Source organism: Notamacropus eugenii, chromosome 4, assembly GCF_028372415.1.
Source record: "Notamacropus eugenii isolate mMacEug1 chromosome 4, mMacEug1.pri_v2, whole genome shotgun sequence".
In the NCBI taxonomy this organism is placed as follows: Eukaryota; Metazoa; Chordata; class Mammalia; order Diprotodontia; family Macropodidae; genus Notamacropus; species Notamacropus eugenii.
Window position 1 is genome coordinate 20,451,822 of NC_092875.1, and position 27,801 is coordinate 20,479,622.

Here is a 27,801-nt window from a genome sequence, read left to right on the forward strand (position 1 = left end):
AGGAAGGAGCAATATGTTGCTGGGCTTAATTGTATGTTAGAGTGAATAATAGCAATGTATTAAGTGATGGAACAGAAGCCATTGTCAGCACAGCCCAGAGGAAAATGTACCTAATGTGGCCTTAGAGGACTTGGGGTTGAAGATGAGCTCTGCCATTCACTAGCAGTGTGACATTTGGCAAATCACTTGACCTCTCTGGCCTTCAATTTCCTCATCTACAAAAGGGCCCACTCTGGAAAGGCGAGGATAGATGACTCAGGGCTTCCCAAGATCTGTCACTCTTGAAGCCTACTGTACACCAATGGGATGTGAACATTTCTGAAACACTGGCCACTGTGATAAGCATTGGACAACTGGCTAGAGAGAATATTTTTTATGCTCTCCAGAAACAAGGAGAATCTCTGTCTGAACTTTTTCATTGTTCAGAGCATGTTTAACAGAAGGACAGTGTCAGACTTGTCCTCTCCCTACCACCCAAGCAATTAGTTTCCTCAGGCAGGAACCCAAATGATTTTCCCTGTGCCTTTATGAGTCACTTTTAGGAAGGAGGTGAGTGTCACCTTCAAACCAAAGCCAAACTTTAATAATCATGGAGGTTGCATCACTTACCCAATCTCTCACTGAAATCAAACATGAAAAATCAATCCTTCTTCCCAACCACACAGAAGCCAGGCTGCCAGCCATCGGTTGCCTGAACACAGACAGATGTAATGTTCCCATTTGCAAACTTTCAGGAGGGAGGATTATGGTAGCAGCAGCTTCCACAGTTGGGGAAATGAAACTACTGGTTTTAATTATCAGAGCTGGCAGCCAGGATGACATGTGGTGGTTTGAGCCACGAGTCATTTCCCCAGAGCACAGCCAAGGAGATGCTGGGAAGTGGGGAGAATCCCAATGAGGCAACCAGCTTTGGCAACATGGGTATTACCAGTCAGAAGAGCCTTTATTCAGCCACATATCACCATAGTTGTCAAAGCTTGGGAGTCATTCCAACAGCTGGCCTAGAGTCCTTCAGCTTTTCAAGGCCCCAAATGCATTATTCCCTTAAGGATTCTCCCCTGCCATCTTCCGTTTCTCTCTCTTGCTTGAGTAAAAGTCCTATCTGGCTAGGGTAGAAGGCCATGTATGTGGGTATCAATGTTTTCATTTGCTCTCTGTTTCTGTCATCCCAGTGTCTGGTACATAGTAATCACTTCCTTTTCTTTCTTTGTTTTTTTCTTTTTTTCATTCTTTCTTTCCTTCCTTCCTTCCTGTTTCTTGGTCAAGTTAAAACTTGGTGTGAGAAAGTCTCGTTGCATAAATTCAGCAATGCATATGTAACTTGCAGTTTAAGAGAGATGCCTGGAAATGCTCCAAAGTCAGAAGAAGTACCCAAGGTCACATAGCTAGAATGTGTATAGACTGGACTCAAACCCAAATCTTCCAGGCTCTAGCATTACCCCACTATTCACTATGTCACACTGCATCTCTTACCATCACAGACAACACAAATGTTAAAACTTCATGGCAGCTGGAAGATTAACTGAATGTATCAAAGCTTAAATAATCAAGAGAAATCTACTGTCCCCTCTGTCTCTGTACCAGGAACAAGCTGAGGGATAAATGCCCTGATAACTGAGATGTAGAAGGTCATTTGGGGCTATGACAAAGGCCAGTGTGTGCACATGCATGGGACACAGAGAGTGACATGCATAGCCACAGAACTGCACAGTTGGGGGGAGGGACACTTAGCTGCACCACAGCCTCAAATGAAAAGCCTGGATGCAGGTTCAAATCCTGGCTATGCCTCTAGCTGGGTGAACTTCAGCCCTCTGAAACTCTGCACTTTGGTTTGCTCATCTATCAAACGAGGGCAGGGGCAGGGAGTAGATTAGATGATCTCTAAACTCACTTTCAAGTACGAAGTGCAAGATGTCATCCAGAGTGCCAATAAGAAAACTGAAGCCAGGGTCATGTGGTCTCTAGGGGTAGAGTTTATACCAGTTCTCCTGACTCTAAATCCAGGGCTGTTTCTACCACATCTCACTGCTGAGGGATGGAATGTGTGTTTGCTAACAAAAGCCAAAGCTGAAAGTTAAGGCAGATTTCTTTCTGCACTCCCCTAACACAAGGGCTATGTTCTTTCTGCAGCCTGATCAATCACCCAACAAATTTTATTGAATATACATTGTATATAAAAGCCTCTTCCTATGTTGTGGGCAACTAGGTGGTCCCATAGTGCATAGAGAGCTGGGCCTGGAGTCAGGAAGACTCATCTTCCTGAGTTCAAGTATGGGCTCAGACACTGACTAGCTGTACAACCTCAGGCAAGTCACTCAACCCATCTACCTTGGTTTCCTTACCTGTGAAATGAGCTGGAAAAGGAAATAACAAACCGCTCCAGTATCCTTGCCAAGAAAACCCCAAATGTGGTCACAACTGAACAACAATACTGTAGAACAGATCATACACTCAGAACTCACAGAACTTATAGTCTAATTGAGAAGACAACACTTAGATCTATTGATTAAACAGTTGGATTGGTTATTCATGGCCATTGATAAACTCACTGAATGCTACAGCTGTAAGGCAGTTAGAATCACACAAAATGGAATGTTAGATATGGGAGGGATCTTAGAAGATAGAAATGGTATTAGAACAAAGAACATAGAATGGAAGAGGCCTTAGAACACACAGTGGAGGATTCCTGGGCTGGAAGATATTTTAGAGCCCAGTAATGTTAAAAAGAACCTTGAGACATAGAACATAGAACATCAGGGGTTTAAGGAACATTAGAATAGGGAGAAACAGAGCAAGGTCAGACTAGAAAGATCCTCAGAACTCAGGATGTCAGCACTGGCAGAGATCATGAGCATTAGACTATCCAAATCTCTTATTGTTGAGTTGTTTCAGTCATGTTTGACTCTCCATGACCCCACTTGAAGTTTTCTTGGCAGAGATCCTGGAGAGGTTTGCCATTTCCTTCATCAGCTCATTTAACAGATGAGGAAACTGAGAAACACAAGGTGAAGCGACATGCCCAGGGTCACACATCTAGTAAGTGTCTGAAGTGGGATTTGAATTCAGATCCTCCTGACTTGAGAATTGGTGTTCTTCTTTGCAAAAGTAAATCACCCTAGAGGACTGGGCAAAACTGGGCCTGGACCCCAGACAAGTTTTTTCTCTCCTCTTCTATCCATCCTCCCCAGTCACCAAAATCATCTTTCTAAAGCATAGGTCACTCCTTGGCTGAAGAGTGCTAAGTAAGATTCTTGCCTTCTCACCTCTAGGATAAAACACAAACTCCCTGGGCTCAGCATTTAAAGCTCTTACTAACCTACCATCAACCTTCCTTTCTAATTTGCTTCATATTATTCTCCTTCATGTCATCGGTATCCCAGCCAAATCCACCTACTTACTATTCCTCATATTAGGTCCTTCCTCTCCCACCTCCATGCATTTGCACAGGCTGTCCCTCCATGCCTGAACTATTCTCTCTCCTCACCTCTGCCTCTAGGGATCCCTGGCTTCTTCCTAGGCTCGGCTCAGCTCAGGAGCAACCTCCCACAGGAAGCCTTTTCTGGTCCCCAGCTGTTAGCACTCTCTTTTTCCTGAAAGGACTCTGCATTTCCTTCTTCATTTACACATCCTCAGTAGGACAGAGGAACTCCTCAAAAGCTTCTATTGTCTCATTTTTGTTATTGTATCCCCAGCACTTTGCACACAGTAGGCAATTAATACATGCTTGTTGAAAGGAATTGAGCAGGACGATTTTTTTTTAACTGGAGCTACCAAATATATAATATATGTAGTCCCACAGGAAAAGTCACTTCCCTGGGTTGAGGGCAATGGAAAATATAATTCTGCTGAGCTCAGCACTCCAAAATGGCTTAGCATTAAAGTGATTCAGTCATTCCTCCAAGAGGAGACCATGACCTGCTTGGTAGCTGACAATGAAATAAAAAGTTAAGAGAACTCAGTATCTTCAGAACACAGCTCAGCGGGGAGAAAGCTCTGATGTGCTGGGGACACAGGTTATTGAATGCCTGAGAGATAGGAAAAGTCTTCTATGGAGGCCATTCACTCTGTAATTTATATGGAGTTGTAACTAGGGCAGAACAACCAAGCCTTTGTCCTCAGGCATCAAAATTTAGAGGGGCCGTGACAGCAATTTCAGTCCTTCAGCAGTAACAATAACAATAATAACTAACATTTATATAGCATTTACTATGTGCTAGGCCCTGTGCCAAGTACTTCACAATTATTATTTCATTTGCCCTTCCCAATAGCTCTGTGAGGTCAGTGCTATTTTGTCCCAATTTTATAGCAGAGAAACAACTAAGCTTATTAGAACTTAGCAAGAATGATTCATTAAAGTGGGAGACCATAAGTTTGTGGATTTCTGTGCAGAGTAACCACAGCCCATATAAATTTCTTCTTGGCCTGGTCTTATCCTGCTCTCTGGTCCCACCCCCACCACAGGCTTCAACTCCCTTGAGACAGACTTGGTCTATTCTAAACCTCTGCCTCCCACTCCCTCCCAGCCCTTCTCCATCTCCATCATGCTACCTCAAATAAATTGAAGAAACCTTTTATACTGTTTTCCCTGGATACAAAAATGACCACTTATGGTTCTCTCTACTCCAGAGAGCATATCTCTGGATAGGGACCCAAAACAGAATAAAGCCAGGTACTCTGCATGGATCTAGCTGAAGGATGGAAGCCAGATCCATGCTTGGCTGACCACTTTGCATTCCTGCCTTTAAGGGGTCCCATATTTGGGAGGAGTCATCCTTCATTCATTGAATCAAAGGACTCGGAGCTGGAAGGGACCCTAGAGAGTATCCAGTCCAACCCCCTCATTTTGCAGAGGAGAAACCTGAGGTCCAGAATGCTTAAGAAATCTGTCTAGAGTCACACAGCTAGTAAATGGCACAACCCAGGATCTCTGGAGGCTGTATAAAATAGTGGAGAGAGAAAACTGGATTCTGAGTTAGAGAATCTTACCACTTACTGTCTGTTTGATTTGATGGGATTTGATATTCAAAGTTGTTCTCAATTTCCTCTTCGGTGAAACAATGGGGTGAAGCTAGATGTCTGACATCCATTGTACCTCTAAATCTATGGTCCTATGATTAGCACTTAGCACGCAGCAGCCCAGCATACAGAAGGTGCCTATTAAATGCTTCTTCACTGACTGCCTGACTCCAGACAGTCTCTTCCAATCTCATCCAGCTAACAAAAGCACCTATAATGTGCTGAGAACAAAACATAAAGTAAAAACGTTGCATGGGTCTTAATGGCACTTACATTGACATACTGTGTAAATATGTGAATAAAAGCATTTGTTAAGCACCTATTATATGACAGGTCCTGGGTTGAGCATCGGAGACACAGACAAAAAATAAACAGGCAATTCTCTCCAGGAACTTACATTGCTATGGGAGAGTGGAAATATATACAGGGACTCATACTTGGGCTCATTTAAAGATGAATTAAAAACTATTAATGACAGGCTTCCTGAGGAGAGTATCACATGATCTGAGCCTTGTGGGAAGTTAGGCATTCTAAAAAGCAGAGATAAGGAAAGAGTGCCAAGTTTAGGGGACTAGTCTGTGCAAAGGTGTGGAAATGGGAAATGAGATGCTCTTTGTTTTACAAGATTCTGACTCTCAACAAATATCCCTGAATATCTCCTATGCTCCCAGTCCTCCACTGGACAAATTTGGAAGAAATAAGCCTTGATTAAGCACTTACTTTGTCTCAGGCACTTTACAAAAATTATTTCATTTGATTCTCACAACAACCCTGTGAGGTAAGGGCTATTATTATCACCACTATTTTACAGATAAGGAAATTGAGGATAAGAGACTTGCCCAGGGTCACATGGCTTGATCTGAGGCTTGATTTGAACTCATGTCTTTCTGACTCTAGGTCCAGTGCTCTACCCATTGTGCCATCTAGCTGCCTCTATATAAACCCTAGTACTTGTTCTCAAGGTGGTTACAATCTAGTTGGAGAGAAAGGAAGCTTATTAGCTAACTGAAAACACAAGGCAATAATACAAGAGAAGCCTCAAAGCAGCCTGGATTAAGGCCCAGAAAGTGAGGGATGCAGGAGTTTGCTGAAAAGCTGAGATTTGAGTAGTTAACCTGGCAGACAAAGAGTGTCAGTTCAGGCTGAAGAATGCATAAGGTTCATTTACATGGGGAGATGAGAGAAAAGAATTCCAGGTCAGAGAGGGATGTTTTAAGGACTTTAGGGTAGGATTGCACTCAACATAAGGAAGATCTTTCTAGCACCTGGAGCTGTTCGACATGGGAACCTTTACAGGCTGTCATGATAATAATGTTTCCCATTTCTAAAGCAACTTAAGGTTTACAAAATTATATCTTCACAACAACTTTATGCATTATGCAGCATAAGTATTATTATTATCCCCATGGAGTGTTGAAGGGGCAGTGTGGTTCAGTTGATGGAGTGTTATTGCAGTCATCTAGAAGATCCAAGGGGGAATTCCATCTCTGACACATAAAGTTGTGTGACTCAGGGCATGTCCTTTAACTTCTCTGTGATGTAGGCAACTCTCTTAGGAAATATGAGTAAGTCAAAGATAGATTGAAATCTGTGTTGAGGGGCGGAGCCAAGATGGCGAAGTAGAAAGACGCACATACACATAGCTCCGAACACACAAACCACAGAATGGCTAGAGGGGACCAAGCCAGGGCGAATTCTGCACCCAGAGACCACGGAGTATTGGAGCGAGGGAGATTTCTGCTCCGGAGAGACCTGCGGACCTCTCGCGGGGGGTCCTTCACGCCACGGACTGGGCGATGGGACGGGGAGCGGAGTGCGGCCCTGCCGCGGCCGTGACACTGAGGGGAGGAGATCCAAGAGGGCTACAGGGACGGGATCTCCAGAAGCCACGCGGGTCCTCCCACCCACAGAGGGACCTGCAAACCTCTTGCAAAAGGTCCGTCGCGCTGCAGACACGGAGCCCAGCCCGGACCTGCGGCGGCGGCAGCGGCGGCCGCGGATCCGAGAGGCACAGATCTGAGAGGGCTCCGGAGGCGGGATCTTCAGCAGCGGCACGGGCCCCCCCACCAACAGGTGACTGACGGCGGTGGGTGAGAGAATCTCTTTGGTGGGTTGAGAGGGGAGTGGGGTGCCCCCATGGCTCAGGCCCCGCTGGGAGGTGGGGGCTGAGAGGCAGCTGCGGATGGGGGCTCCCCAAACAGGCAGGAGCCTGGATCCATTGTGGAAGGTCTGTGCATAAACCCCCAGAGGGAACTGTGCCTGAGAGGCTGCCCTGCCCCTGACCACCTGATCTTAATTCTCACACTGAATAGCAGCCCTGCCCCCGCCAAAAATCCTAAGGCGGGAAGCAGCATTTGAATCTCAGTCCTCAAACGCTGGCTGGGAGGACCAGGAGGCGAGGTGGGTGTGAGGAGAACATTCAGAGGTCAGGCCACTGGTTGGAGAAAATGCCAAGAAAAGGGAAAAGAAATAAAACTATTGAAGGGTACTTTATCGGAGAAAAGACACTTCCTCCCTTCCTTTCTGATGGGGAGGAACAATGCTTGCCATCAGGCAAAGACACAGAAATCGAGGATTCTGTGTCCCAGCCCACCCAATGGGCTCGGGCCATGGAAGAGCTCAAGAGGAATTTTGAAAATCAAGTTAGAGAGGTGGAGGAAAGACTGGGAAGGGAAATGAGAGGGATGAGGGAGAAGCATGAAAAGCAGATCAGCTCCCTGCTAAAGGAGAACGAAAAAAATCTTGAAGAAATTGGCACCTTGAGAACTAGCCTAACTCAGCTGGCAAGGGAGGTGCAAGGGGCCAATGAGGAGAAGAATGCTTTCAAAAGCAGAATTAACCAAATGGAAAAGGAGATTCAAAAGCTCACTGAAGAAAATAGATCTTTCAAAACTGGAATGGTACGGATGGACGCTAAGGACTTTTCGAGAAAGACAGATATCTCAGAACATACCGCGCAGATTCGAAAAATGGAAGATAATGTGAAATATCTTATTGGAAAATCAACTGACCTGGAAAATAGAATCAGGAGAGACAATGTAAAAATTCTGGGACTACCTGAAAACCATGATCAAAAGAAGAGCCTAGACATCATCTTCCATGAAATTATCAAGGAAAACTGCCCTGAGATTCTAGAACCAGAAGGCAAAATAAATATTCAAGGAATCCACAGAACACCGCATGAAAGAGATCCAAAAAGAGAAACTCCTAGGAGCATTGTGGCCAAATTCCAGAATTCCCAGGTGAAAGAGAAAATATTGCAAGCAGCTAGAAAGAAACAATTCAAGTATTGTGGAAATACAATCAGGATAACACAAGATCTGGCACCCTCTACATTGAGGGATAGAAGGGAATGGAATAGGATATTCCAGAAGTCAAAGGAACTAGGACTGAAGCCAAGAATCACCTACCCAGCAAAACTGAGTATAATACTTCAGGAGAAAAAATGGTCTTTCAATGAAATAGAAGACTTTCAAATTTTCCTGATGAAAAGACCAGAGCTGGAAAGAAAATTTTACTTTCTAACACAAGAATGAAGAGAACCATGAAAAGGCAAACAGCAAAGAGAAATCATAACGGACTAACTAAAGTTGAACTGTTTACATTCCTACATGGAAAGACAATATTTATAACTCTTGAAACATTTCAGTATCTGGGCACTGGGTGGGAGTACACACACACACACATGCACACACGCACACATACATAGAGACAGAGTGCACAGAGTGAATTGAAGAGGATGGGATCATATATTAAAAAAAAAATGAAATCAAGCAGTGAGAGAGAAATATTGGGAGGAGAAAGGGAGAAGTTATATGGGGCAAATTATCTCTCATAAAAGAGGCAAGCAAAAGACTTATTAGTGGTGGGATAAAGAGGGGAGGCAAGAGATAAACATGAGGTCTACTCTCATCACATTCCACTAAAGGAAAGAATATAATGCACACTCATTTTGATAGGAAAACCTATCTCATAATACAGGAGAGTGGGGGACAGGGGCACAAGCAGGGTGGGGGGGAGGATGGAGGGGAGGGCATGGGGAGGAGAATGCAATACGAGGTCGACACTCATGGGGAGGGAAAGGACCATAAGAAAATAGAAGTAAAGGGGGACAGGATAGGATGGAGGGAAATATAGTTAGTCCTATACAACACAACTAGTATGGAAATCATTTGCAAAACTAAACAGATATGGCCTATATTGAACTGTCTGTCTTCCAAGGGGAAGGGGTGGAGAGGGAGGGAGCTAAAGAAGTTGGAACTCAAAGTGTTAGGACCAAATGTAATGTTCTTCCCACTGGGTAACAAGAAACACAGGTTAAGGGGTCAAGAAAGCTATCCGGCCCTACAGGACAAAAGAGAAGACGGAGACAAGGGCAGGGAGGGAGGAGAGAGGAGAGAGCAGATAGGTCACAGGGGCAATTAGAAAGCTCGGGTTTGGGGGGGGAGGGGATAAAAGGGGAGAAAATTTGTAACCCAAAATTGTGTGAAAATAAATGTTAAAAATTAATAAAAAAAATAAAATAAAATAAATAAATAAATATCTGAAGGCAAAAAAAAAAAAGAAATCTGTGTTGACTAGAAAGTGTTTCCTATGTATGAGGAGATCTTCATGCTGATGTTGCACATATAGAGGCTTTAAAGTAAAGGTTAGAAATTGATAAACATTTAATATAAATTTTGGACTTTAATAAGGGCCAGAGCTCAAATTAAGCCTGGACTTAACAGTCTCTTTATTCTCTGAAGTAAACTCAGAGAATACCTCCTCCTATGTCAACAAAGCCAGATGGGACTGTCTTAGCATTCCTTATGAGACCCTTAACCCAAGACACTATGGGACATTTTTCCACATCTTATGGCATGTTAATGATAAAGAAAACACAGGTATCTTGGGTCGTAATTTCAATTGAAACTTTGTCAACTCTGTTAAAAATGCCCTTTCCTGTGTCAGCAACTTCAAAGACCCGTTTATGACAGGATATCTGCCACCAGAGTGATGGGATTTTCTCCTTATTGTGTGTCACAGAGACATATGCTGCATAGAGGAAATTCACACATCCTGGAATCATAAATTCCAACTGACATCACTTTTTTAATAGTTTTGTCTCGCTAAATTTACCATTTGTTCAACTAAGAAAGTTTCTTTCTCATGGTAAAATGTATTTAAGCCTGATCATTCTTGTACCAGGCAGTCATATTTAATTCTGGTTCCATGGGTCCACGTAATCATTAACTTTAAGGGTATAAAAATGTAAGCATTTAGCCTGTTGCCTTTTTCTTAATGAAACTTTCAGGTTGACAAAATCCATCTACTAAAGATTCCTGTAGAGAGTAGCAGGTTGGACCAGATGATCTTTAAGGTCCCTTTCAATTCTACCATTTGATGACTCTCTAGTGGTCTTGGTAGGTTGGAACTGGTCTTCTTCCTGAAGCAATTTGTGCTTGGGACCTAGAAATAAAAACTGATTAGAGCTGAAAAAAAGCTGAAAGGAGTCTGAGTAACAGAGGACATATTCCAAATTGTCAATTCTTCATGGGAGTGTCCTGAATTAAGTGTGTTCTAACATCCAACACAGGCTGGAGGTGAAGAAAAAAGTGACTTTTTCTCTTATTTATCTCTCCTTATGATCTCCCAAACTGTCCATTCCCTCCTCATACCAGGCAAAGGGGAGGAGAACAAGCAGAGAAATGGGAAGTAAGGAGAGGGAGAAGAAACTAAGAAGGAAAAAAACTGGAAACTTACAAGAATCAAAAAGGAAAGCCAAAAAGGGAAGGGGAGACCAAGAAGTGATAGGAAAACAAGTAGAGGAGAGGCAAGAAGGCACACGAGGAATGAACAACAAGAAGAAGGGGACTCCCTTGGGAGAGAGGTTAAACCAAGTGGAGGGGAGAAACCAAATAGAGGAAGGAAATGGAGTGGAGGTCAAACCTGAGGGGAAAACAAATAGTTTCAATTTGCATCCCCTTGAGGCAATATAATATAGTAGAAAGAATAATGATAAAGTCAGAGTAAGGTGATTTGATGGCAGAGGACCTGGGTCTAGGATCTGGCTCTACCACCTTGCTCACCTTGGGTAAGTTGGAAGTGGTGCCATGAGAAATGGGTGGTCCAAGACACTGGATTCCACTGCTAACTGCAACTTCCAGTGTAAACCTAGGGGTGGGCCGTTCACCTTCTTGTAAAATTAAGGTAGGGGAGTATAGACTAAATGGCTTCTCAGAGTCCTTTATTTCTTCCACTGCCTCTGAAAAGGGTGCATTAATGCATTGTCTACAGCTCTCCTCGACCTCTCCCTTGCTTCCTAGATCATTTCTTGGCCACCAATCCCCGAGAGGTGTTGTCTCCTCTCTTAGAATATAAGCTCCTTGAAGGCAAGAGCTATCTTACTCTTGTATTTATGTTCCCAGTGCTTGGCCCATAGGAAGCACTTAAGTGATGCTTTTCATTCATTCAATTATTCATCTTAAAATTTTTTTTATTTATTCAAATTTTAATTTTATGGAATAAAACTAGCATTTCACAACATAGTATACTAAAAATTAATAGATGCTCACACACGAAATTGTAAAGGAAAGTCTTTGAAAGTATCTCACATTTCCATAGCACTTGAATCCTAGTCTTCAGCTAAAGACCAAGTTCAATAGATACCTCATTGTGCTATAGAGGTGACCCCAGAGTCCTCAAAGGCTGTGCTACTGGAGGGCAAGCCTTGGAAGGCTCTACTCAGCTACAGAGGTCTGGTGATGACTTTCATTACCAAAGGACTAGCTTGGTTGAATGATAGAGGCTCATACCTAGGCTAACCAAGGAGGAAGAAACTTCTCAAGCATGGTCACCCTGTAGACTAGTGACTAAGTCATGGAAGGGCTGCCATCTGCATAAGCAGAGGAAATATCACATAGATCAAGTTACACATCTCTGAAATACTACATTTATGTGTAACATATGAAGTTATATATAATAGTAAAATATAAGTATTTATAATATTTGTTATATATAATATATTACATGACATAATGAATATAAATAAGTATAATATATAAATATATTATATATATTTATATATTATATATACTAATACCATAATACTATATAAGACTGAAATATTATAACAATCCTATGAGGCAGACAGGGCAGCAGATAATAATAGCATAATAGATAAGTATAGAGAGATAATAATATAACAGATATAGAATAATATATGATAGATAGTAGCATAATAGATAAAAAACAATAATAAAAATAATTTTCAGTTTACAGGTGGAGGAAACTGAGGCTCAGAAGAAAGACAGTGCCTTATGTAAGGCCACATAGCCAGTGAGCATCGGTTAGGATTCAAACTCAGGTCTCTCTTAATTCCAAACACACTACTCTCTCCACGGCCATATGCAGCTTCCTGAAATGTCACCTCACCTTCTTCTGGCTCAGATACATATTTTGAGATAAGGCCCTGGGGCTGCTAACTCATTAGCCAATCCACAACTTGGCATTGAATCCCACTCTTCATACTCCACCTTGCTTAGTTCTAAAACTGAGCAACAAAGGGATTTACTTCTCAGAAATCAGCAAATGCTACAAATCAGAGCTTGACATCATTTTGGTTTTTTGTGGACTTCAGAAAATGATGAATAAAATCTCAGTAATGCAGATTAAGCTTAAGAGTATGTTGTGGTGAATTATTTTTATGGAGCTGACCGTTGAATATTTACTAGCGCAACCCTGCTTTCATTCCTCTGTCAAGTAACATCTCTTCACACAAAGATAGTTATCCTCCAGGCCAAACAAGCCCTAATTCCTTCAACTTCATACACTGAATTCAAAGCCTCTTCACCTCCTAGTCATTCTCTAAACATTCTCCAGCTCATCAGTGTTCTTCCTAAACTGTATGTCCCAAAACCAAACCCAGTGGTTGAGGTATGGTATGAATTGTTTTTCAAAACACATTTCAAATTTCAGTTTCCTGTAACAATTTCTCTCTGAAAAGAATACTTTTTGCACAAATAAAGTCAGATCTAAATGACTGGAAAAACATCAGCTGCTCATAGGTAGGCCGAGCTAATACAATAAAAATGACAATTCTACCTAAATTAATTTACCTATTCAGTGTCATACCAATCAAACTACCAAAAATTATTTCATAGAGCTAGAAAAAATAATATCAAAATTCATCTAGAAGAAAAAAAGGTCCAGAATATCAAGGGAATTAATGAAAAGAAATGCTAGGGAAGGTGGCCTAGCCATACTCGATCTCAAATTGTACTATAAAGCAGCAATCATGAAAACCACTTGGTACTGGCTAAGGAACAGAGGGGTAGACAAAGATTATAGCAGTCTATTATTTGATAAACCCAAGGACTCCAGCTTCTGGGATAAGAACTCACTGTTTGACAAAAACTGCTCAGAAAACTGGAAAATAATGTGGCAGAAACTGGGCATAGACCAATGTCTGACACCATACACCAGAATTAAGTCCAAATAGGCACATGATCTAGGTGGAAGGTCTGATACTATAAACAAATCAGGAGAGCAAGGAATAGTTTATTTGTCAGAATTATGGAAAATGGAGGAACTTATGACCAAACAAAAGACAGAGGACATTATGAAATGCAAAATGGATAATTTTGATTACATTAAATTGAAAAGTTTTTGCACAAACAAAGCCAAAGCAACCAAGATAAGGAGGGAAGTAGAAAACTGGGAAAGAATCTTTACAACTAGTGTCTGTGATAAAAGCCTCATTTCTAAAATATGTAGAGAACAGAATCAAATTTACAAGAATACAGGTCATTCCCCAAATGATAAATGGTCAAAGGATATGAACAGGCAATTTTCAGAGGAAGACTGTATAGTCATATGAAAAAATGCTTTAAATCACTATTGGTTAGGGTGATGAAAATCAAAACAACTCTGAGGTACCACATCACACCTATCAGATTGACTAACATGACAAAACAGGAAAATGATATGTGTTGGAGAAGACATGGTAGAGTTGAAACACTCATTCATTGTGGGTGAGTCTGTGAGCTGATCCAACCATTCTGGAGAGCAATTTGGATCTACGACCAAAAGGGCTACAAAAGTTTGCCTACCCTTTGAGCCAGCAATATCACTTCTAAGGCTGTATCCCAAAGAGATCATAAAAATGGGAAAAGGACCCACGTGTACAAAAATACTTATAGCAGCTCTTTTTGTAGTGGCCAAAAACTAGAAATCAAGGGGATGCCCATCAATTGGGGAATGACTGAATAAATTATGGTATATGAATGTAATAGAATACTATAGTGTTATAGGAAATGACAAACAGGGGGACTTCAGAAAAACCTGGAAAGATTTATATGAACTGATGCTGAATGAAGTGAGCAGAATGAGGGGAACATTATACACAATAAGAGTCACAATGTGTGAAGACTGTATCTGATAAACTTAGCCCTTCACAAAAATGCAAAGACCTAAAACGTGTCCAAAGATCTCATGATGCAAAATGTCATCAACATCCAGAGAAAGAATATAGAATCAGAACACAAAATGAAGCAGTCTATTTTCTCTTTTGTTATGTTTTGGTTTGGTTTGGTTTCTTTCTCATGGTTTTTCTCATTTATTTTAAATTTATGCAACACGACTTATGTGAAAACATGTTTAATAAGAATGTACTGTAGAACTCATATAAGATTGCATATTGTCTTGAGCGGTGAGTGGGGAGGGAGGGAGAGAAAATTTAAAAATTATGGAAGTGATTGTTGAAAACTGAAAACAAATAAAATAATTATTAAAAATACAAAAAAATTTCAAAGTTCAGTTTCCTACAACAATTTCTCCCTGAAAAGATCTTGTCAGTTGGCAGAATAACCTTTCCAAACCCCCAAACGTGATTATGTGGAATATAATCTAATTAACTCAATTTGGACAGGGTTATTTGAATAATTTAATGTACACCTGCACCATTCCATCAATATTTTTTTTAAATTAAGTAATTAACTTTGTAGTGGCAAGTTGCTCTAATTTCCAGCAAGTACCAAGCAACAGAAGTTCAATAGATGAAGTCTCAGGAGAGATGAGATTAGTATTTGTCCCCTTGGCTTCTAGTCTTTCCAGCCAGAACATTATTTGTAATTGGCATTAGCATCTGTGGGCACTGATTCATTGCTTCAGGGTCTGTTTGCAACTGAGAAACAAATCTGAGTCAGGGAAGTAACAGAGCCAATTAGTCTTTAGGTGCATTATTGATAATAAATTGGATAGTCAAGACACCTCATCCTAAAGGAGCTCATTTGATGAGATGGTGTCCCAGATGGAATTTGGACAGGACCATTAGCTATTAAAGAAAAGAATTCCTCAAGTAAGCTCACTTATTTCTAAAGTGTTGCTTCTAATGAAAAATGAGAGATAGTCATTATCCCCACATTACGGTAGAGGAAACAAGATTCAAGATATGCAAGTTTATACAGACTGGGTTCAGTCTTCTTAACAGTCCTAAAAATCATGGTTCTTTTGCCCCTACCCAGAGTTGCCTTTAGGAAATCTCAGAATATAGCCTCTGTTTAGGCATCCAGAGGTACAGGTTTCAAAGTTTCTGTAGAGGCACTCAGGTTAACAATGCATGTCATATATAGGACAGCCCTTATTTCTTCTCACTAAATTTAAAGAAAAAACTATAAAGGACACCCAATAACGCTTAAATAACTGATACAATTCCCTAAACCTCCACTTACTCTCTTTTTTTCCTCCTGTCTAGCCTAATGTCCTGTGGTTTAGGATCCCCTCGGGATAAAAAACAAACTTGGATTCCTAAAGAAGCAATGCCCTAACATTCTAGTGAGCCCTATGCTTTACCCCAGGGAGAAATAACTTTTCTGCCTCCCACAATGAACACCAAACCTATCAAATTCTAGCTTCAAGGGCAGGGCTCTTGTCCTCTGTGCCACCCTGCCTCTACCATCTAAAACTCCTTCAAAGGTCATTCTTCTTTTATGGAGGAGCCTTTATGAAAAGACAAGAAGGGTACCATTCAGCTGTTTAAAAAAAAACCCAAAGTGTATAAATTCCCTACATTTCAACTGTCAGCTTAGCGTGAATGTAGGGAACATTAAGACCAGCAAGCGAAAGCAGTTTGTAAACATGGAGTCTCTAATGTGTTGAGCCATTCCTGATCACACTGTGATAACACAGCTGTAATCAGGAGAGCTATCTTCTGTCGAGAGGACCATAAAAGGTGTTATTTACACCCTGCCTCTGGTCAAAAGTACCCTCCATATGGAATGTCTTCTTAAATACCTCAATTCCCAATGAAAATAATTCACTTTTATACTTGAAAGTTCACATCCATCCATGCAAAGAAATACTTTGAAGTGTGAACATGAGCCCTTACATTGTGGGTTCAAAGTCTATGTTGGAGATTGCACAATGAATTTTGAATATGGGAATGGAAATGAATGAGATAGACCAAGATCATGAGAAGCCATGATGGAATTTGACAATCAAAACTATCTCAAAGTGGAATGATCTGCCTAGGAGGTGTTTAAATAGAGTCCTGGATTAGGAGTCAGGAAGGCCTGAATTCAAATCTTGCATCAGACACTTTCTAGTCATATGACCCTTGTCAAGTCAATTTCTCTGGGCTTTGATCTCCTCGTCTATAAAATTAGGATGTTGGATGAGCTGGCCTCTAAGGTTTCTTTTAGCTAAACCTAAGATCCTATCCTCAGTACTTAATAGATTGTGGTTATCCTTCATTTTCAAAGAGGACCAATGACATCACAGGGTGATGTCTTCTTGACTAGTGAGCAAATTGGATTTTAGTGAGGTAGAGTCAGCTTCATATAATATTTTATCCCTTACTGGAGAACTTCCAACCTATGATGAATGACCATATGTCTAGTATACTGTAGAGAAGATCCTTGGTCAGGTATGAACTGAGCCAGATGGCTGTTGATGCCCCTTCTGACTGACATCCTGGTAGGCTGCAAAGTTGGGGACTATGGACAGCTGTGGGACTGGGAAGCCCAGGTCAGCCATCCTTTAAAAAAAATAGAATATTATGCTTTCCTGGCCCAACTTTTCACAGATAACATTCCACCAACCATTGACCATGGCCACCCAATTCTCATTTGATATAGACATTTGTCTTACAGAGTACATGCCCAGTGCAAAGAAATCAAAAGGACCTGAATTCTTCTGGGCATGAAAATCAACCTTTTGCCCAATGGACTTCAGTGGTTTCTCCTTTTCATTTCATTTCTTTCCCCAAGGGTGAAAAATCAGCCCGAAGTAACACCAAGTGAATAATTCATGGGCCATTTATAATTTATGTTGGATTTAACAGAAGTAGGGCCATAAGTGGTTGTCTATTAACTATTTATGATCTCACCCAGTCGGCTGACAAGCCAGTCCGGGTGTGAAGATCACAGCCGCACCACCATGTTTTATTTAAACATTATTAAAACGACACAGTCTGTAGGGACGGCTTCCATTTTCCTTGGTTTTATACTCTTCTGTGAAGTAGCCTCTAGGTCTCTATGAGTCCATGACTGGGTGATCCTTGGGAGAACTGCTTTCTTTGTACTCTGCCCCTAAGAACACTGATCTCATCTCCTTCAGCACTAGCCTTTCTCTTTCACTAACATATCTTCTAAGGGCCATAAGACCATAGAATTTTTTAGCAAAAGAAGACACCTCAACTGAGGCCCACAGAGAAGTGATTTGGTTAAGGTCATGTGAAAGCAAGAGGCAGAGACACCATTTGAACCAAATTCCAAGTTCAGAGTCCTTTCCCTTCCATGAAGCTGAACCTATTCTCCTAAAATACTCTTTAAGAGTAGTAAAGGAGGAAAAAGATGGCACCAGAGTCAGGGTTCATCTCAAACTCAATCAACCAATTAGCAAACATTAATTAAGCACCAATTGTATTCCAGACACTCTGCTAGGGATCCAAAGACAAACATGAAAATGACTCCTGCCCTCAAGAAGCTTACTCACTGGCTCTACCACTTACAAGTCATATGATCTTGGGCAAGTCCAGTGGAATGTTTGTTTTTATCCCTTGATACCTAGCAGTTAGATCAGCTAGGAGGTGCAGCAGTTAGAGCATTGGCCCTCGAGTCAGGAAGACTATCCTCAGACAGTTACTATCTATGTGACCCTGGGGAAGTCTGTTTACCTCAGTTTCCTAATCTGAAAATGAACTGGAGAAGGAAATGGTAAGCCACTCCAGTATCTTTGCCAAGAAAACCCCAAACTGGGTCCTAAAGAGTTGGACATGACCAAGACGCCTGCACAACAACAAAAGCCAGCATTTAGCATAGTGCCTGGCATATGTAATTTCACCAGTAACTGTATGTAATTATAATAACTGGCATTTATATGGTTCTGTAAGTTTTGCAAAGCATTTTCCATGCCTTCTATCATTTGACCCTTACAATTCTGTGAGATAGGTGCTCTTATTATCCCAATTTTACAAATGAGAAGACTGAGACTGGGGTTAAATGATTTGCCTGGGATCACACAGTTAGTAAGTGATTGAGGCAAGATTCAAACTCAGCTCTTCCTGACTGTACATCTATACTCTATCTATTATACCACATAGTAAGCACTTTGTAACTACTTGCTGAATCAGTTTGAAATGAAGTCACTTCTCCCTGAATTTCAGCAGTTACTCAATGAATGCTGGTTCTATTAAATTCAGTTCCTTTATCACTAAAATGGGAGAGAGAATATTCAAACTGCCTAGCTCTTAGGGCTATCATGAGAACAAATGACTTACTGTGTGCAAAGCAGTCTGAAAGTAGCACTAATGACCTGGCAGGTAGGTTTATTTTTATCTCTGGATCCAACAAATGTCTGAGCATCAGCTGTGAGCTCCCAGCTCTGATGGGGGCTCAGGAGCGGGGGTGGGAAAGAGAGAAAAGTAGAATCTGGATGACACAGAGAAAACAGTAAGAGCCAGAAGACAGAGAGTTGAATCTCTATTGGGACTCAAATTGAGCTAACAGCTTTTTTAACAGCTAGTTTTGTGACTCTGCACCCTCCTGAGTCAGTATCCTTTGTTGGAAAATAGTGACCATTCTAACTGTCTGGTACATGCACCTCACAGATTGTTGTGAGAAGCAAATGAGGATATGCATGCCTTCCCAGAACTACGTTCTGTGATGTCTGAATCTCAGTGTTAATAAAGAACCATTGAATATCAGAGCTGGGTAGGGCCTTAGAACATGGAATGTCAGAGCTGGGAGGGACCTTAGAATACGGAATATTAGTTAGAGAGGGCCTTAGAATATGGAATGTCAGAAACTATGGAATTGAAACACAGAATGAAGCAGACTATTTTCATTGTGTTTTGGTTTGGTTTGGTTTTTCTTATGGTTTTTTCCATTCATTTTAATTCTTCCATGCAACATGACTAGTGTGAAAACATGTTTAATAAGGATGTATGTGTAGAACCCATATAAGATCGCATGCTGTCTCGGGAAGGGAAGGGAAAAGGAAGGGGAGAAAACTTAAGACTTACAGAAGTGATTGTTGAAAACAGAAAACAAATAAATTAATTTTTTAAAAAAGAATATGGAATGTCAGATTATGGAATATGGAAGGGGATTTAGAACAAGGAATGTCAGAGTTCAGAATGTGAGTCTTAGAACATGGAACGTCCAAACTAGAAAGGTATGCAGACCATTAAATACTGAATGTTAGATGTGAAAAGGACCTTAGACTAAAGAATGTCAAAGCTGAGAAGAGCCTTAGAACACAGAATATTGAACTTAGAGGGGACTTTAAGGCCTGGAATATCAGTAGTGATAGGGATAGTAGGAGAGCCCATAGAACAAGCATCACGGAATGGTGAAGGTTGAAGAGACCTCTTGGAATGTAGAACATAGAAAGTCAGAACTGGAAAGAACCTTAAGGAATATTTAGTACAATCTCCTCATTTCACAGGTGGGAAAACTGAGGCTCAGACAAATATTATGCTTTGTTCTAGATCACATGGGGTGTAAGTAATTCATCCTAAATTAACTGGTTGTTGACTCTGTCTCTCAAGAGGATGAGATTGTTCTTCAATAACAAAGAAATCTACTCAACTACACAGTAATCTGAGGTTAATGAAGACCCTAGAGGAACAAAGCCCCCAATAGTAAGTCCTACCCACCAACCTCAGGATACTAATCATTGTGCAACCCTGCTCCCCATTCTCAGAGGGGCCTCCAAGAATGAGTGGAGAGTTGGTGCCATTGCTTGAAGCATATCCCTAATGAGGCTAGGATGAAGGGTTGGCTCTCCATATTAGGAGTTCCAGAACCTTGGGCTAACACTTTCAGTGTACAAAGAAAGAAGGCAAGGCCCACAGAAAGGCTATAACTATCCAAGTCACATAGGTCTAGGCCATTTTGTGTTGCTCCATTCTAAGCTCTACATGACCATACCTCCAAGACTTGGCCACCATCTTGTACTAGAATGACATTGTTTATAAAGGGGATTATATGATCACAGATCACAAATTTAGAGCTAGAAGAGACTCCAGAGGTCACCTAGCCCAACTCTCTCATCTCACAGAGGATGAAACTAAAGCCCAGATTCTAGTATGTCACATCCCACTCCATCTCAATAAATTCCAACATTTCCCCCTTACCTACAGGAACAAATACGGAGACCTCTGTTTGGCACTCAAAACCCTTTACAACCTGGGGACAGTGATGGATGAGAAGCTCCTGTAAAGTTTAGATGATGCCTGAAATATTACCCAGTTCATACTAGGAGTAGACTTCCAGGAGACAAATCACCATCACGGGTAGTTTTGACAGTTCTAAAGCCAGTCTTAGTGCTGAATGATCAGATTTATCTTTTTTAAGATCCCTAGTGATCTATACCTAGGCACAGAGGACCCTAACCATTGCTCCATGCTGCTATAAACTAAGTGACACCTCTCCCCTACTCCAACCTGATCACAGTTACTCAAGTTGCCAGTGTCATGTCTATGAGGAAGTGGAAACCCGAAGTCTACCCAGTGGGTGCCATTTTCACAGGATGGCTTGGATCTGACTTTCATGATAACTCCTTTTCTGAACCTGCGACTTTTGTTCCTGTGTGGGGAAGTCCCTGGGGTGGAAATTCCACCCCCACCCCAGATACAGATAGGCAACTTGTCTATAACTTTCAGAGTGACAGACTTGGAGTCAGGAAGACTTGAGTTCAAATCTGACCTCAGACACTTCCTAGTTGTGTGACCTACTTCAGACAACAGCCAGCTATGGGTTATTCTCACTGATGGGGAGTAAGATTATAAACCTTCACATCCAGGCAGATATCCTAAACTCTAGACATCCCTCTACAATCCACTTGTGCCTCCTGACTTTCCCTTATGGATCCAGAAAATTTCTTATAAAATTAGATCTGATCACAGAACATCAAAGCATTAGAATATTCTGGGTTCAGAGGACTGAGAGTCACTCCTAGCCCTGACACTTTTTTCTTGTAGTGATTATCAGTGATTAGTTTTTATAATTAATTTATTTGTTTTCAGTTTTCTACAATCACTTCCATGTCTTAGATTTTCTCCCTCTCCCCGCTCCTGCCCCAAGATGGCATGCAATCTTATATGGGTTCTACTGTTGAAAACAAGTGAGGGACTCAACCCCTCTCAGCCTTAGTTTCCTCCTCTGTGAAGCGAAGGGGTCAGGCTAAATAGCCTTTGAGGTCCCTTCCATCTATGGCAAAAAAAGTCCACTTACTAGTTGTGTGAACTTGGGCAAGTCACTTAATCCCAATTGCTTTGCTTTCCCCCTCCACCAAAAAAAGTCCAAGACATGAAATAGAGAGCCAATGGAAATCAAAGATTCATTGAGCTAGAACTAAATAGGGGCCCAATCCCTTCAGTTTAGGAAGGTTTCTGGGACCCACAAGTAACTTTGCGGGTGGGACTGAGGAGGCAATCTGGTCAGCCTCCTAGAAATACACAGATCATCAGAGCTCATCTCACTGCCTTTCTCTGAAACATATTGGATGTATTCTCCTTCTATTTATTCTGTGTATACTTATACATGTCCTTGCTGTCTCTCCCATTAGAATGCAAGAGATTGTTTCATTTATTGTTTGCATATGCCCAGTGCCTAGTGCAGTATCTGTCATATACTAGGCATATATATATATATATATATAATAAAAGTTCATTTGACTGATGTGATTGAGTGATTGATAAAATATCCCTGATCAATGGATGCCTCTTGAATACCTCCAGTGATGAGCAACTCTGTCTTATGAGTCAGCCCATCCCATTTGGGGATAACTCTAGTCATATCACTTTTTGCTTCCCCCCCGGGCACTTCCCAAGTTGCTCATTCTGCCATGAGATCACTGCTTCGATCATCACCCTCATTTTTGTTGCCAGCAGAGCTGACATTCATATTGTCAGGTCAAAAAACTGCTCCTCCATATACTGTCTTATTGGGACCTCCTAGCATTCTGTGGGAGGAGGGCAGGTATGCCAGATATCATGATACCCATTTGACAGATTAGGAGACTGAAGCTTGGAGACAATAAATGACTTTCCTTTGATCACACAGCTAGAAAGGATTCAAGTCCATGCCTCCTCAACTCCACATCATCACCATTCTCCTCTGGGTTTCCTAGATCCTCTTCAATTTTGGGTTGAATCACAACATGGTACAGTGGAAAGAGGGCTGGCTGGGTTTGGAGTTCAAGGGTGTAGGTTGAGATCATGGTCTTCTGATTCCTGCCCAAGAGACCTTCAGCAAGATCTTGGGGTGGGGGTAGGGGAGAAGGGCAGAAGATTAGGGCAGAAACAATGGATTCTCGGGGCTCTCAAAAGAACATCAAATTAGTCCAAGGGCAAAATGTCCCAGGACCAGGATGATGAAGGGGCTGGATGATTTATGACCAGAGTATTTCTTTCTCCATAATGGCAAGTAGAGTCACCAGCAAAAGTACATTCACTAAAATTAATGGGGAAATAGCTTCTTTCTTATTTCTTTTTCCAAGAAGGGAAGTTTCATTGATGGGGTAATGGATTATGATGGGGATATGGTAGCACCATGGCACGATCTGTAAATCAATCACATGAAACAACATGCTGCCTTTAATGCTCAAACCAACAGTGACAAATGTACTTGGCCAGGGAAGGAATGGGCAGGAATGGAAGAGTAAAAATTCATCAACATATGTCTCCTTTGTTCTTTTCTAAACTATATCCCAGGGTCCTGTGATATATCTCAGCCTTTTAAAGGAGGGTGATTTCTCAGGGCAGCCTGTCTCTGACTCTTTTGTTAGAGAAAAAGGACATAGTGATCGAGACCCAGGAGTTTTAGAGGAGATGCTGAAGACTGGAGAAAATAGGAGATCTAGCTATCACAGAATTGCAGCAAAATTCAGAGATAGAAGACCTGGGTTCAAATCCCAGCTCTTCTTTCCTTAGGATGTAACCTAGACTGTGAACTCCTTGTCCTTTGCCTTTCTTTGTATCCCCATAGCTTAGCACCATGCCTGACACACAGTAGGAGCTAAATGAATGCTTATTGACAATTTCAGGGCTTCAGTTTCCTCATCTGTAAAATGAAGGGGCTGCCCTAGATGACCTCTGAGGTGAATCTTGGTTCTAGATCAATCATCTTATGATTGGATGTGTGAAAGGGGGGGGGGAGGCTGGACCCTAACATTCTATTATTCCAATGCCCTTTGGGCAGGATGTGATGGAATGAACCATAGATTTGGAGCCAGAACAGGTGGATCTGTCTGGTTTATCATTGTTATGCATTGGAAAGAATATTGGGGTCAGGAGCCATAGGTTGGATTGCAGCTAACAACAGATGACTCTGGACAGTCACTGACCCTCAGATTCCCATACTAGAAAATAGGGATAATAATGTCTGTATGACCAACCTAAAATGGGAGTGATTTGAGGAAAGGTTTTTGAAATCCTTAAAGGGAGTTGCCATCATCTTCATCATCATCATCATTATTCCTACAGAAGCAGATGCTGTAGTAGACAGATGGGCCAGTCTTGGAGTTGAGAAGAAAGGTTCATCTTGTCTCTACTATGTACTAGCTGGGTAACCCTGGGTAAATTATTGAATCTCTTAGTGCCTCCAGAAAGCATAATAATAATATTTCTGTAAAAGCACTTAACAAATATTATTTTATCTTTATAATAACCCTGGGAGGCAAATGCGAGACAGACAAAGGTGAAGTGACTTGGGGTCACACAATGAGTGTCTGAGGTCAGATTTGAACTCAGGTCTTCCTGACTCTAGATCTAGCACTGTATCTACCACCACATATCTACAGTTATAGAAAAACTGCCTATCTGCATCTCGGAGGGGGAATTTCCACCTCAAGGAATTCCCCAGACAGATTAAGTCACAGCTTCAGACAGGGATTACACTTATCATGACTTAGAATCATTCACCCAGACCTGTTCTTCAATGCTAGGGACTCCCAGTGAGCAAATACCCTATACTTTCATTCTTATCATCATTTTTAATCATTCTTATTAATATCATCATGATTTCTTTTTATTGTTGTCTTAAGACATAGGATCACAGATTTTTAGAGGTTTAAAGATTCCTTCCTACCTCAACCCCCCCTGTGTTATAGAAGGGAAAACCTGAGGCTCAGTGAGAGGAAGGGACTTCACCCAAGGTTGTAGAGCAAAGAAGGGGATAAAGCTGGATCTGGAACTCAAGTGTCTCGTCTCTCAGCCCATGACTCTTTCCATCACTCTATACTTTGTCTCTTCTTTTTAAGTCTACGTGTTTTTCTAGCCATATGTGTGTTTTATCAGACATGTGCATATGTGGTTATCCTGTGTATATGCCGTTTTACTAGATTACAAACCCTCTGAAAAGGGATGTATGGGTAACTTTTTTAAAGAATTAATTGTATTTTTAAATGAACAAAAATTTATTTTCTCTCCTTCTTACCTACCCATATCCATGAAAAAAAGAAAAACAAAACCTTCACAATAAATATGCATCATTAAGCAAAACTAATTTCTGAATTAACCGCATTGAAAAATATGTCCCAGTCTGTACTCTGAGTTAATCACATCTCTGTCAGGAAATGGGTAGCATAATCCAAAATGGATCCTCTCTGTAATTGTGGTTAGCCACTGCATTGATCAGAGTTCTAAAAACAAAGCTATTTCTCTTTATGATGGTGTTGTTATTATGTAAATTATTCCCCTAGTTCTGCTCTCTTCAGTCTCTGCATCAGTTCATACAAGTCTTCCCAGGTTTCCCTGACACCATCCCCTTTATCATATCTTATGGCATGATAGTATCCCATTATGTATACATACCATAATTTGTTCAACTATCCCCCCCCATTGATGGGCACCATATAAATTTCAAGTCCTTTGCTAATCCAAAAGAAAAATGTACATATGTGTCCTTTTTTCTTTCTCTGATTTCTTTGTGATTGAATTCTTCTGTCCTTATGGTGGCTGGAAGTAGTGTTGAGCACACAGTTAGGATTTGTTTAGAATCATACAATCTCAGAGCTCAAATAGACCTCATTGGCCAATGAGTCCAACATATATCTGAACAAGAATCACCTCCACAGCATGTCCAAAAAAGGGAGTTGCAAGCCCTCTAATGACAAGAAAACTTTTATGCCCCCCCCCCAAGGCAGCTTTCCACTTTTGTACAGCTCCAGTCATCAGGTGGGACAACTAGCTGGTACCATAGTACAAAGAGCAGCAGGCCCAGAATCAGGAAGGCTCCATCCTCCTGAGTTCAAATCTGACATCAGACATTTACTAGCTGTGTGACACTGGGCAAATCAACCCTATTTGACACAGTTTCCCCATTTGTAAAATGAGCTAGGGAAGGAAATGACAAACCACTCCAGTATCTTTCCCAAGAAAACCCCAAATGGGATTGTAGAGGGTCAGATGCGACTGAAACGACCAAACAACCACAGTCATCAACATTATATAAGAACTAGATTTGCCTCTCTGCCATTTTAAGTCATTAGTCTGCCCTCTGGGGACAAGCAGATCAAATTTAATCTCTTTTCAACATGACAGCTCTTCAAACACCTGAAGACAGTTATGGTCGACTCACTAATTTCTTTCCTTCTAAGGCTAAATATCCTCAGGTCTTTCATTTGATCCAAATGCAACATGATCTTGCTTCACCAACCTGGCTGTCTGCCTGTGAACGATCTCCAGATTATCAGTGTACTTCCTGGATACTATGTTTCATGGTCCTTGGATGGATGGATGGATGGATGGATGGATGGATGGATGGATGGATGGATGGAAGGATGGACAGATGGACAGACAGACAGATGATACTAAGGTTTCCTTGCTTCAGTTGTATCCCAGGGCTGGACAAAATACTCAAGATATGGTTTGATCAGGATAGATAATGGCATTACTACCACATACCTATTCCTTTATATTGTTTCATAGTTGATAGAAAGATAGATGGATGAATGGATGACAGAAATACTAAAGTTTCCTTAGCTTCAGATGTGTCTTAGAGCTACAATACTCTAGATGTGGTCTGACCAGGTCTGAGAATGGTGTTACTATCATATACCTGGATACTATGTTTCATGGTGGATGGACGGCTGGATAGATGACAGAGATGCTAAGGCTACCTGGCCTCTCATACTACAACTTCCTTAAAAACTCATTAGGTAGTGTGACCACAGACACCCCAGAACCATATGTTGGCAATTTCATTCAATTCAGCCAGCACTAGAAGGACCGGAATTTAAGAATGTCTTGAAGGATCAACCTATGTCATGTGACACATCTGATTTTAATAGGTAGAACATTTCATTTCTTTTGTTATTAGAGTGAGTTTGCTAAGGAATTTTGAAAACAAATATATAGGAAAATATTATGAAGGATGAAGTAGAAATACCTAAGTCTTCAAGTTTCACATGTCTAACAATGCATTATATGATGCATCTGGTCCTTCTAGTGCAGCACCTATGACATGAAAGGCATCGTATAAATCAAATAAACCTGCCTCCAAGGAGCTGACTTTCTACAGGCCACATTGAACAGAAGGCCATAATGGTACAGGCCAAGCTGAGAAGAGACTCCTGGGCATCTACATCTGCCCCTCTCAGGCAGATGGTCACCATTTGTTACCAACAATACTATAGTTAAAATGGAAGACAGAAAAGGAAAGAGGGGGAAAGACATGTTCACCATCGCTATTTTAAAAGGAATGACGCTTGCTCTAGTCTAGAGAATCTGGTCCCCTTCCTCTTTTAATGAAACCCCCACAAAGGGCCCATGAGGGGAGAGAAGTCAAATAGGTACTTTCCATTCCATGAACATCACAATCCACCCCCTTGGCAAGGAGGCTCCACTCCCTGCCTCACCCAGATGTCACCTTCCTTGTGCGTTTACTTTGCATATACACTGTATATGTTGGCTAGTTGATTGAAATCACACTTACCTCTCCCCAAGACATAAGCTCATCTTGGGCCCAATGGGGCAGGCCTGACCTACAGGATGCCAAACCTTTCTGGGCCCATTACAAAGCTCATGTCTCTGAAACAAAGCTTGTCTGCCTTTCCCAGACAATCATGGGGGCCCGTGAGGTGCCAGTTTGGCGTATCTGGACTCTTCACAAGACCTCAGTTCTCTACTGTGACCAGGAGCTCACACAAAGAGCAGTCCAACTCCTTCCATACTCCCTCCCCCTCCCCACCACCATTCCTCCCCCAGAAGATTGTCAAAGGTAAAACCATCCTCGATGACATTACACTTCAGAGTGGCTTGTGAAGTATTATGGTCAATTAGTAAGAGACCTATTGTGAAGC

At 41.4% G+C, this 27,801-nt stretch overlaps 1 protein-coding gene across 1 annotated transcript in view; it reads right to left on the minus strand.

The window, feature by feature from the left end:
• Positions 1-27,801, minus strand: part of MYO18B (myosin XVIIIB) — a 339,875-nt gene that overhangs the window by 77,332 nt on the left and 234,742 nt on the right. The gene's annotated exons all lie outside the window — the stretch shown is intronic.